Source organism: Anarhichas minor, unplaced genomic scaffold (genome assembly GCF_050575085.1).
Source record: "Anarhichas minor isolate MPS153535 unplaced genomic scaffold, ASM5057508v1 ptg000155l, whole genome shotgun sequence".
Lineage (NCBI taxonomy): Eukaryota > Metazoa > Chordata > Actinopteri > Perciformes > Anarhichadidae > Anarhichas > Anarhichas minor.
Window position 1 is genome coordinate 2,724,558 of NW_027466601.1, and position 13,208 is coordinate 2,737,765.

The window sequence follows — 13,208 nt, forward strand, 5'->3', positions numbered from 1 at the left end:
ATTAAGTAGGCTCATGTTTATGTGTGTGTGCCCGCAGTGTTACGGAACCGTTACGTTATTGTTGTAACGTGTTAAAACAGCCATCTGCCATGACCGCTTTGACGTGTCTGACGTCCTCTCAGCTGTCCGTCAGTGACAGCACCGTGATGTGCGGCTACAGGTTACTACTAAGCCGCTCATTGGCTGCATTGACCGAGCAGAGCAAAGTAGGTCCCCGGGATATTACGAGCCGTACCATTCTTGCCTACACGGGGTTGCACCGGGAAATAGGGACCGCGGAATGTTACTTCACCACCCGCCTGACCCACGTATAGCTTACTGAAGCACACTGTGTCGGGTATTTGAATCCATTTAATTATTTTAAAACGCTTTAAAATGAGAAATTGCCATAGATTAATAAATCGGTCATATTTGTTCCACCCGCTGGATCAAGTTGACGGTTTGGCTCAAAAATGGCTGGAGAGAAACATTTATGAGGATCGACGGTATTACCAGGTATTTACGACAAAATGAGCGCGTCGTAGCTTGAAGGCGCTTCCTCCACATAACTGGGGATCCAGGTGAGCCGTGTTTAAAGTTAATCCAGCATTTAACACCCAGCCCGCCGCTGCGAAGAGAGAGAAAACCAAGCCGAACGGCGCTCGTTTGCAATGTTATCACGGTAGCATTTACATGCAGCAGCTAGGAGCTTTAGCTTTAGCTCTGCATTTACAGGACGAATACCAGCTGCAAGCTCGTATAGCAGTCCACGCAGAGTGGTAGGGTTTGCGTGCAAGTGCACGCGCAACGAACAGCGGGGACACAAACGTATGGCCGTGTGTGTGCGTGTGTTTGTGTGCGTGTAGCTAACGCAGAGCAGGCCTGCGGCTAACCCTGCAGCTGTGCTCTCATCGCATTAATACGTCATCAGACTTGGGCTCCCCGCAGTGATATCCGCACACACACATCAGCGACATGTGAGAAGATGCGCAGAAAACAGACGTTGCACTGACTGTTCTCGTGCTGTGCGAAACAACCTCACTTCTGTCCCCCAACTCTCCTCCTGCACGTCAGCAGTGCTGGATGTGCACCTGTACGTTGTATAGACGTGAATCTCAAGCGCTCTCTTCTTTTAAAAGGCGCTGTGCATTTGGAGAGAGGTCATCTGTATTTACCATAAGCGTAGTTATTATCAACATTAGGGTTATTTCCAACTATGTGGTTGCTGTGGATATAATAACAAACACCTGTTGCCCACCTAGAGCAGGAATGCAAGAACTAAGAAAAGAGAAGGCGAAACCCAGTTATTATCTTATTGCAATTTGTTTTTAATTGAATGCATGCAGATGGGGCCCAATGTTTGTGTAATTCGATGACATACTGTGATGTTGCCAGTCGTTTTTTTTGTTTGCATCATTGTGATGAAATGCCTTGATCTTTCAAGTTTTCAGAATACGTCCTAGATTATACATTACAAAACACTGCAATAGCAGAGTTGTACTCGTATCACCCACCACTACAGGGCCCTCAGCACTTTAATAACTGTGCTTAGAGTCGTGTTCTCTCACCGTGGCTCAGTCAGTTTCAAAGTATTGACATAGTATGGGGCACTGTATGTTTTTTTTTTGTAAATTATTGCAAATGTGTTACATTCAGATCTGCATCATAGACTGCAGCTGTCGGCAACACACATAGGAGGTGCTTATGTTTACCCTTTTGAGACAGTTACTGTATGCGCCAGTCTGTTGCAGTGCAGGTCCTGACCCTACTAACACCACTCCTCATCAGCTGGAACTGGCTGTACTTGTTTACACTGTTGCTCAGCGTATTGCTGGCGCTTCTCCGCCGGGAGGTCAAAGGTCAGCGGGTAGCTTCGGGACAGCTCTCCTGCAATGTTGCTTTTGTAGCTTGTTGAGCTCTGAGAGCATGATTTCATATGGCTATTTTTAATTTTGGAGTGCTGATCTAGTGTTGGCGAAGAGGCCGTGTGACAATTCACGGTCCCACCCCGAGGTGTTCAAACCGGGTCGAGCTTTTAGATTAAACACCTTCTAAGAAGTTAAAAATGAGGAATGCGATCCTCTGTGGTGAACTGAAGACGGATCGTGGAAGAAGGAGAAAATTCCCCTCCAGTCCGTCCAATCTCTCTCACCGTGGCGTGCGGTATGTTCCAGAGAGTGTTCTTGGTTTTCCTTTCCAGATGCAACAACTTTTTTATTTTCACGCTCTGCTGAGGGCCAGTCTTTGTCCCATGAAAGATGCCATGAAAGTCGACTGAAAACAGTTTGTTAAACTATGGTTTCACTTTGTTCAGCTGTCACAAATCCAGAAGTGGGGGGTTCCCCAGTACAAACATTAAAAAAGAGAGAATTCTGAGCCATTGTGGCTCGAGGGGTCTGGTGTCAACCTGATGTAGTTCAGTCAGACTCTGACAAAGCTCTGCCTCGTGGTAAGGCAACATTATTGGGACCTAGAGAGAAAAGCACATTCACTGTCGCACCTTTTTGTTTTTGGTAGAAAAACACTGCTGTCTCAGCAATATTTTTTGCTGATGATGGAAAGCAGGTCACACCACACAAATCGGCAAACACTCTTTTTCTCATTCGGTAAAACTTTCACACTCATAACAGAAACTCCCACGGCACAGCCGACACCTACTCCATGCCGGCTCTTGATTATCTTAGTTAACAAATACTCCACGGCTCACTCTTTCTCTCCCCCACGCGCTCCAGTTTGACTGCGGTTGTCGTCATCTGTGGGGAATCCTGCTTTCTGTGTGTCGTGATTGGTTGGCTCTCAAAAACACCTTGTAAACTTCTCCAAAATAGAATATCTTAAAGGGCCAGTTCACTCGTTTTTTTATTCATTTGATATCTGTCATTGACATTTCTGCCAGTAAAGTGGATGTGAATGGTAATTTGTTTGCACTGCTCACAACATTACTTTCTTCCCCCTTGTATTTAACAGCCAAATGTCCTTCCAGAAATAATGTCCAGGTGCACTACCAAGTGAGACTGGACTCGTGACCTCAGCATTTGTAAAATCTTTAGATCCACAGAACATGATGTCGACAGTTCTCACTGCTACTTTCTACCACAGAATTAGTCCCGAGGAAAACTAGAGCTGAAAGAAAGAAAATGATAATCAATGAATACCACAATTTCAAGCAAAAAATATTAGTTTCAGGTTCTCAAATGTGTAAATTAGCATTTTTTTCTTGGTCTAACATTATGGTAAATTAAATATTTGTGGCTGTTTGTTGGACAAAACAAGACACTGGAAGACGTCAGCTGTTGCTCTGGAATGTTGTGATGGGTATTTGTCGTTGTATTCTGAGGTAACCTCAGAGGGGAATATGTCAAAATCAAACCAAACATGCGTTCATGACTATATACGCCACTGGAGCTAAGTGGCAAAATATGTTTCTTTTTTCCTGATTTGGGTGAATTAAGTGGCTGCTCTCTGTTTGCCTTGTGAGTGTGTCACGTTGTGTGAGTGCAGGTCACTTCACTCAGCAGAATAAACACACCGTACGGTTCATGTAAGGTATGTTCCAGAGCGCGTCACCTCGCCAGTTTAGAAGCTCATCATCACACGCAGAAATCAGCTTTCATTCTGGCTCCGGTTCCATTCGCTGTTCTTCTCAGAGCAGAAAACCGGGTTAGCCGACACACACTTTTTTATTTATTTTTTGCAGACTCGGCTCTTTATAGCTGATTCAGCGTGAGGAGCAACCTCCCTTCACACACACACACACACACACACACACACACACACACACACACACACACACACACACACACACACACACACACACACACACACACAGCAGATTTTGACTGCGACGGCCTCCTCTATCTCGCAGCTCACTGTGGGAAAACGTCTCACACTTTAAGCATCGTCGTTAAGCATGCGACCATTGCGAGTGTAAGAGTCGTGCGGCGAGATGTAGTTCATCACCACAGTGTGAGTTTGAGGGGCTGGCATCCGGCGCCAAGCGCATGCCCCGTGAGCGACGTGAGCGTTTGCTTTGGCCCGGCGAGCAGCTCCGGCGTGGTTTCACATGTGGCTGGACGAGGAGGTTGGAAGTCGGGCAGAGGAAACTCAGATGCTTGTCTTAACATTTCCGTTCAATCATAACCAAGATGGTGTTACCGTAACACACAGACTTTTTTTCAATTAATTTTTTTAACTCAGGCACCAACTCATTCCAGACTTTGAAGTGAAGCAACGGACAATTATTAGTTTCCAAATATCTCAAATTTTGCACGAGGGGTGTGATAATACGGCTGAACATTCTGCAGCGGAGTTGGTCAGACACTGATTGAGTTTAAATGCTGCTCTCAGGCTTGGCCTACTTTTTCCAATTATGTCATCTCCACATTGTGGGTATTGGTAAAAAAAAAACATGAACACGAGGGCAAATTCAGCGCAGAATCCTCTGCCGTGTTAAGTTCTGCCACAAAATTAGAAAGTCCATCAGCTTGTTTATTAAGTCTAATTGATGGAAACCCTTGAAGTGGTCTTTTTTTTTTCTTTGAGTTACACCTGAATGCTAAGCAGCCGATATTTAAGTCTGTTAAGTGCCGCCCGAAGATGTCATGAGCGGAGAGCAGAAGAACAAGGAAAGTGCATCTCCTGTCTGAATAATGAATGGAGAGCATATTGTGTTATGGAAAAATGGGAGGATGTGGTTCAGTAATAGTCTGGTGAACAGCTCTCTCTCTGCTAAATTGTTGGTCTTGCCAGACTCTTGCTTCCAAGGAAAGTGAATGAAAATGACACGTGAAGCCTAATGACTTGACGTTTTACTGGATTTGGAGGCTGCAGGCGGCGGGAGGCATGTTATTATATTAGGCCGCTGCTCCGAGCATTAGCATGGTTCCTGGCTGCGTTCTACTTTTTGCAAACCATTTTGTCGGCGGCGTGCGTGGCTCAAAATGGTTACGTAATGAGTAGACCTGAGCATCGGGCCTGTACGGGCGTTGCAACTGGCTGCTTGTCATTTCACTATGTGATTACATCATAAGTTTCCACTAAAGTAAAAGTTGAGTCAGACCATTTTTTAAAAGTGTAGGATGGCTTTTCTAAATCTGGTTTGGGAAGTGAGAGAGCAGCCCCTGCCGAGGTGCCCTTGAGCAAGGCCCTAAACCGCCAAGCTGCCCTCAAGTGAGGAGCCGGCCGTTCCGAACACATTGTGTGCTGAAGTGAATAAAGGCTTTTAAAAAGGGAAGTCGTGTTCAACCACTGTCAGAAAAGGCCCCGCTGTAAGAGTTATCGCAATCAAGTGGTTTTTATTTTCATCATTTCCTATTTCTGTGCAGCTTATTTTAAATGTCTACGTAGTGATGCTTTGGGATTGTTGTTTTTTCAGCAGGGAACTTCTTCAAAGCTCTATTTTTCTCGACGGGGACTTTCACTTTGTGTAATGCGTTATAAAAAAAATCTTTTCCAGTAAAGTATTAGTATAAATAACTGAAAATGTTTTGCCTTTAATAATGTTATTACTCTACTTATTGCTTTTCTTTTTACTAGAGCTACAATTAATGGAATAATCGATCAGTGGATCGACAGAAAATTAAACGGCAGCAATTTAGACAATCAATGAGTCTTTTTATGAATATAAAAAAGCAACATATCGGCATCTGACTATTGTTTGAAGACGGTCTTTTTCTTTTTTTTTTGTTCACAGGGAGTGTCACCTTAAGATCAGCTAGACCCAAATTAAGACCCTGATCATGTCGGTAATGGTGTTATTAAGTGGTGCATATGAACTGTAATTAAGGGATTCTCTGTTGCTGCAGGGACAGGTTAGTTCCTGGTTTAAAGGTTTGGGCCTGTACGTAGAGGTGTGCGTTTATTTATGACTGCCAGGCTAAATTTTCTCAATTAGCTTCAGACATTTGGGAAAATCCAAGTGGTTGTGGGCCGACGCGTGTTTATTCTGTCTGAGACAGCGCTGCGAATTAGAAACCCGAGCCTGCTCCTCTGCGGTCCCTCCCATGGCAGCGGTGGGCGCAGCACGTGTGTGACAGGCAGCAGAGAGGCGTTCACTTTCATCCCAAATATACCGTGTAGAGTCTCACACGCTTTGGCGTAGCTTTCTTCCAAACACATTTGTGTGCCTCTCTTTCTCTCTCTCCATCCCACAGCTATGATTGTGGCGTCAGGGTTGCACCCACTCTCTCCCTCCGGCCCGGGATCATGTTACCCTGCCATTAGTCAGTCGTTCCCCCCTTGACGGTGCTCCATGTCAGGCGTAGCGGAGCCTGCCTGCCTCCCCGGACCACAGCTCAACCACAGACGCCCCTGGTCAGTGGAGCCGCTCCAGCTATGGCACGGAAAATGATGCAGAGGAGCGAGGCTAGCTGCAGTTTTAGAGCTGTATTTTCAATTTCACGCGGGGTGAAGGAAACTCCTCTACTGCAGGACAAATGGGTTACACCCACAACCCAAGAGTGTTTACCGGCGAGGCCGTGAGCTGCACTACTACTACAACAACAAGCCCGGCCCCTTCCGTGTACCATGCGTCACCAGTCCGGTGATTTGTGGGCCCTCATCGTTTTATGGTTATGTAATGCCGGTTCCCCTTGACGAGTAAAACCTCTTGTTAAACCCCCCACGCCGCCCCATTCCCATAAAAGTGAGTGATGCAGGCTGTGGTGCTATCCCGTTGTGGTCGGCCTGGCTCCCTATATGGCACGTGTCACTGGGGCGGAATGGGGCTCCGTACAGGTGGCATGACACTGCAGGTATTCCACTGACTTGGCTTTATTGCTTGATTAATGCACGCAGCGCAAAGCTGCTAAATCTGCGTGGGATCCTATAGGTCTAATTTATGAGAGTCAGTGAAGGCGTATACCTGCGTTTCTCCACCGTGCCCTTTTCATAGGGTGTCAACTTTTATAGAGGCTACAGCATCCTCCTCCTATTAAGCCTGTCGTGCACTCTAGTGGAGCCATAACTCCACCCTCTGCTCCCGCCAAGCTCTCGGCTCCTCAGTAATTTATTTAGGGTCCGACGTGCGTCCTGCTAGATGCACGGCTATCGCATCGCGGGCTTGCGTGTTCAGGCTAGGCTAATCCTCTCTAATTGAAAGGGAAGCAGGCATTTTCTGGAGGCCAGTGGCGTGTGCGACGCTCGTCCCTCTGCTTGTTTTACAGTAATGAGACATCGGGGGGAGGGGGGCTGGAGAGCAGAGCTGTTTGTAGAGGGAGAAGCAGCTCCAGAGCCCTCGGGCTTACAGGGCTGTCACAGACAGAACAACGGAGCTGACTGCGTGTTTACTCGCGTCTGTGCGTGGGTGTTTTTGTTCTGCTCCAACACCGTCTCAGCAACACTAGTCTCAGTCGCCAAGCTAATGTTAGGTGAGATTTATTTCATTGGAATGAATAGTAACATATAGGCCAAGGGTAAGGCTATTTAAAGGTAAGGTAGAGAGAGTCTACTACTATTAGGCTCACGTGACCCGTCATCTCTACTATAAAGCAGGGTATGAGATGTGGAGCTGCCACTGCAACTTATTATTACTACAGATAGAAGTTCTGTTTTGTTTTCACCATTCCAAGGATTGAAAACATAGGATTGAATATATTGGATACTGTTACATGTCCAGCTTATTTTTGCAGACTAAACAAAAGCCTTGTAAATGCAGCGTGCAGTCCGACACCGGGAAGTGCGGCCTTTGTGAGCCATAAAAAATGTATGATCAAATGAAAAATCGCTAAGTTACCTTTTCAACTTAATTTGTTGACTCCATCCTTGAGGTTAGCGCTAGCTCTCTGTTTTGGGATTGGGACTTATTCAATTCTTAAAGTACCGGTACTAATAAAATGGGATATCGTACCATTTTTAAACAGCAGTGTATGATACCTTTTCTAGAATCAGTATACTGTGCAACACTATCAAACACATGAACATTATGTTACCCCTAAATTGTGCCAGCCCCTGTCTTCCAATGTGCCTTCATTGCTGCTTCTTTCTTGTACCATTCCAGTTTTATACAGCAACATTTGTTTTTGTTTATGGCTGCACCCTGACGGGGTGTAGTTTTATGGCACTCAGAGTTATGTATAGATAAATGTCTGGTGGTCCTGGCTGAACACAGTGCTCGAGTGGTACAAACACGAAGGGCAGTCGCAGTGGCAGTCAGTAAATATTCTTAGCTTTTAGCTCGTCCTGCCACCTTGTCTATGTGCCCAACGCTTCAAGCAGCCATGCTAACTGGCCTTGTATTGCCATTTCCACACAGCAAAGTTGACCTGGCGGTGCATTAAGGCCGGTTTGCAGCTACACTCCAGATCCAGTTGGACACGCTAAGCCCTCTACAGCTCACCAGAGACTTCTAAATTACTGCTTTTCACGAGCAGAAAAGCACCTCACATGTTTGAGGGGAGGAGAAATGGTTTGCAAATCTTATATCTTTGCACTTGTAGAGTAAAACCAATCACGTGTACGCTCCACACCAGTATTACTTCATGTTTGATCCTACTCAGGAAAGTATACGTTCACTCTCCGAAAAGGTACAAAGTTGACAAACCGTGGCAAAGATACTTGAGAGGCTTAAGGTTAATGCTAAACTGCTGTAATCCATTATTTGGTTGGTTTGAGAGCAGAGATAGCAATGGTTCAACATGTACCTGTCAGTACTAAATGATTGCTTATTTCCTGCCAGAGTAGGAGGGGGGGGTGAGGTGGAGTAATAGCAAGCAGCTGCCTCAGCTGGACCTTACCTTTCCTTTCTGTCGGCCTGCTGTTCTCTCCAGCTAGCCCGCGTGCCAAAACACCTACTTGTGCTCAAGCTCCGCGCCGCCCATTCGAGAGACCAACCGCCAAAGGTGTCGGTGAGCAAAAAGCTCGATCGGCCTCGATGAGCGACGACTTCCCGCGAGGCCTTGTTGGAATGAGCAGTACGAACAAAATGAAAAGCGCCATTGTTCGTCCAGCGAGTTCACACAATGCCCGCTGCTTATGACGATCCTATTTTTACATTTTTTTGTCCTGTGGCTTTGCTTTGTGATTAGCTAAACGCCCGATCGATCCGCCAGGTTGAGGTAGCCGGAGCGAAGGAGCCATATTTATCCCGCAGCGAGCAGGAGCATGCAGGATGCTGCACCGGCCGTCCCTCTTTTCATTGGTAAAACGATAAACGTAAATCTGTGAAATGTGTCCGTGTGATATAAGTCTATAAGGGGGGGGGGGGGGGCCTGATCCGCACCGCTCTCCTCCGGCGGTAGTAATTAGAGAGCTGGGGTTTGCTGACATTTGAGGAAAAATGAAAAAAAAAGCTCAACTTCAGCAAAGGGAGACAGTGTCACAAGTGCAGGATTGTTGCTCTAAAAATGGGAGCGAGGATCCGGGGGCTTCTGAGGAGCCCCCCCCCCCAGCAACGCGGAGGGACCGTGGATAGGGCAAGGCTTCTCCCCGTGAATCACGCCTAATTAACGAAGTAATTAAGATCAGAATCTCTGCTCGGAGGACGACTCTAAATGGTCTATACGTTCAAATAAGGGCATCAAACGGAAATCCTTTCCATTCATGAAAGGGGGTAAAATGAAAGCGTTCAGACCCTCTCCTCTCTATTCTCCTCTCAGCGTGTCACACAAGGGACATCCGTTGAAAAGAGAGAGCCACTGTTACGGCGCGTTAAAGCCCTCGCTGCTCCATCAGAAGCACTGTTCATAATGCATTCGCTATACATATTTCAGTCTGAGTGAATTTATTTCAATAAATAATGTCACTCCAAGGACACGCTTCGTTCTTTCCACGGCGGCCGCGCTGACTGTAAGCCACACCGTATTGTTATCTCATTCCTCTGGCAAATGATAGATTAACAAACAGTTTATAAACAGGGTGCCGAGCATGTCCACCGTTGTATCATCGCCGCACACTGCCGGAATAACCTCCCTTCATAATGGATGTATTCTCCAGGTTTATTCTGCTGCTAGCTGCGGGGATATCTATGGGTACGGCCATAATGTTGGGGCTTACTGGGGAATTTCATATAGTGGGCGCACGGTGGATGCGATTTATGACTGGGATTAGGTTTTTCTGGTAGTCAGTATTTAGGTGGTGCTGTCATTACTGTGTCGGCTTTCTAAACGCTGCACCTTATCCCCCGAGCTGCTCCTTGAGCAGAATGCTTCACTGGACTTTGAAGAGGGGCTGCAGCGCTCTCTCATGTTAACAGTCCGTGTTTGATTTCCACAAACAAGACACTATAGGAGCCACTTTAATATAGCCACACTCCAGTCTTTTTTTTTAAGGATGGCAGTGTTTGTTGGTCAGTGAGTCAGTCCATTACTCTGGAGCAGTGCTGCTCCTGTTGACGACCAGAGGATGGATCACCGTGACATTTTGCTCCGTTATTCATGTACCCGAGAGGATGGATCCCAATGAACCCTGACCTTTCCTCTAATGCCACCAGCAGGTCAAAGGTTCCACTCATTGAGTGAAAACATGTTCTCCATTCACACACCGAGCTTTGTCCGCTTGCCATTTCACCTATTTTTTTTGGTGCCATGTCCACAATTTGCGTAGCTTTCTCTTGGATGCGTGCTTACGATCTGATACCCAGTTGCTACGTTTTTACAGATGTTGACGCCAAGAAGCTTAATATTATAAATCACAAATGCCATGCACAGGACACCCCTAAAGGCCTTTACACACCGGGTGTTTTTTTTCCCCTGTGTGATTAATTTGAATGTGCAATATATTTTTACAAGCTGTCACTTTTCTGAGGATTCAGACCGCGATTAAAGCCATCAACCAATCACGTTGTGCTGAGCGGTTTGAGTAGCATACTATATTTTTACACGGAGGCTCTGTAGTCCGAACCAAGACGGCAAACTCTATTACTCCATTCAACTTTGACAAGGCAGCACAGACCAGAACCACCCCTTCCGTTCTTAGCTTTCACAATAAAAGCCCTCGGCATATGTGTATAATAGCCTTTAACTTGGGGGGGGAACAAGCAATCTGACAATGTTTGCATGTCCTGTAGTAGCCTGGGTGCCGTACATATGTGTATGCATGCATCATGTCAGTAATCAGAAGTCTGGCAAACCCCTTGTATGTAACCATGGCTTGGTTTGTGTGTCTGGGTCAGAAGAGGAGGGAATAGGCCTCTTACAGTGGAACTTACTGGTTCTCAGCTCAGGGTACAGAGCAAACCCCTGTTTCCTGAGCTGTCTTGTGCAATTTGTGCTGAGCTCAGTGCAGCTCCGGAACATTTCCACTTATGTTTCACCTCGGTCCATACGCTCTGTCGGAAGACACACCAGGTCGAGACTGTGATGTTCAAGTGGATGTTGAGTTTAGAGGCCACTACCTTTTTTTTTTTTTCAGTGCTTTTCTTGTATCACATTTGAGCCCTGGGTCGTCACACATCACCTTTCTGAGCGAGGATGTAGGTAGAGATCAAAGAAGTGTTACTCTCAAGAGAAGTGAAACTGTTTCTTTTCAGGTTCTTAAAAAAAGTCGTGCTAAATTAAGCCTTTGTCAAAATCTAGTATACCTATTAATGCCAACGGGCTGCCTTTCAGGTTGCAGCCGAAATTCGTCACATAACCCAAATCACTTCCTCTTCTCTTTCCTCTCAGGCAGGAAAGGGTTACTCTCCACGTTTCCTGTCCAATTCCCAGAGCTCCGGCTACGTTCTGATTGCTTTCTTGATGTTAAACATTCCCAGGCTCCTATAACCTTCTAGCTTGCCTCCGCCGTCCAAGACTCGTCCCAGGTGAACGAGTGGGCGAACCTCCTGTTTTTAAGGATAAAATCTCTAAAAAAGAAATTCTCACAGGGGGTGGGAGATACGGGGACTGGAGGGGCAGGGAGACGTGGGATGGGAAAGCATTTTTTTTCTTTGCATTCCGTTCGGTTGGTGTAAGGCTGTGGGAAAGCATGTTTTCCCAACCATGGTTCGTTTGACACAGCGTTTCTCGGGAAGTAAGGCTGTGCTCGAGCTGAAGGTTTGATCGTGAAAAAGCCAGGCCCGGCATGTAGACCCATTTAAAGTGCGAGGGAATAAATAAATACGAGTCAGTCAACTTCAGGAACATGCTTCTCTGACTCTCTGGATATCGAGGTTAACACGTGCTTCCCTTTTAAAACGTCACCTCTTTTATATTTTCTTCCACGGCTCCTTCCTACTCACTTCCTTCCCTCCCGAGACAGCTGATCGACGGCTGAGTTATGGTATCTCGCCTGAGTCAGCGGGGCCTTCGCATCAGTCAAGAAACAAACGGGATCCAGATTGAACTAACACGCCTGCGTGGAGGCTGCGGTGTGGATGTGACCCAGGGGCAGAGCTGGGCCAAGCCGGACTATATTTAGCCCAGCGTTGCTCAGGCTAATTGCCCTCCCAGGCCTAATCATTTCCAGGCTCTGCAGCTCACAAACGACTGGAGGGGAGGCCAAACACCCACTAACCTCATGTTAAAAAGACGCAGGCATCAATGGGGCTGTCAGAGCGCTCCGCAGACAAGACAAATTAGCACAATATCCATCCTCCCCGTATGCTATTAGATGTTCTGTAAGCGGATTGGAGAGTTCAGTGTTGCTGTCTGCCGTTGTGTATTAATTGAATATGTGTTCCTATTACTGTATCAGTCATTTGAAGAGCTTTGGCAGCATCCTCCGCAGGCGACACTGGGAGGCTGTCTTCAGGTTATCCCTGCTTTTGGAGGCCTGCTTCTGAATGATAAATCCCTCCGCTGCTGCCTCCCACAGCCATCTTAGCTCCTCCACGTGAGCCTAGCCCGGGCTGAAAAGAGAAAAGCACCAGTGCCTCGGAAACTCTCCTTAGCTGCGGAGTTTGGTTGGTGGAAAAAGTTTACACCCCCCTCTTATGTGCGAGTTCCTGTTCGTGTCGAGTTGCGTAGGTTTCCTGTGTGGTTCCTGTCCCCGAGACTTGCCCAGGTTATACAGCGGGCACATGAAGGCCCGGGTCAGAGGGTGAGGGGATGGAAGGATAAGCAGCTCGTCTCTCTGCCTGAAAATCAGCCCCAAGCTTCCTTCCTGGTCTAGTTCCCAAAGGCATGCTGGGAAACTATTTTTTTCCAACCAGTACAAAGACCAGGTGGATAGCCAATGGTGAAAAGGATGATGTCTTGCTGCTGCTGTCCCCACCTGTATGATCTGTCCTTAAAGCCAGTCGGTGTGTCGCCATCTTTAGCATTTTAAAATGTCTCATTGCTAACATAACGAGGGGCCCCATCTTCTCTACACAA

At 46.7% G+C, this 13,208-nt stretch overlaps 1 protein-coding gene across 3 annotated transcripts in view; it reads left to right on the forward strand.

The window, feature by feature from the left end:
• The first annotated feature begins 426 nt into the window (after positions 1-426).
• Positions 427-13,208, forward strand: part of znf438 (zinc finger protein 438) — a 42,811-nt gene continuing 30,029 nt past the window's right edge. For all 3 annotated transcript variants that reach the window (XM_076085453.1, XM_076085456.1, XM_076085455.1), the window contains exon 1: positions 427-560. The gene's annotated coding sequence lies outside the window, so the exon portion shown is untranslated. The remainder of the gene's footprint in view (positions 561-13,208) is intronic.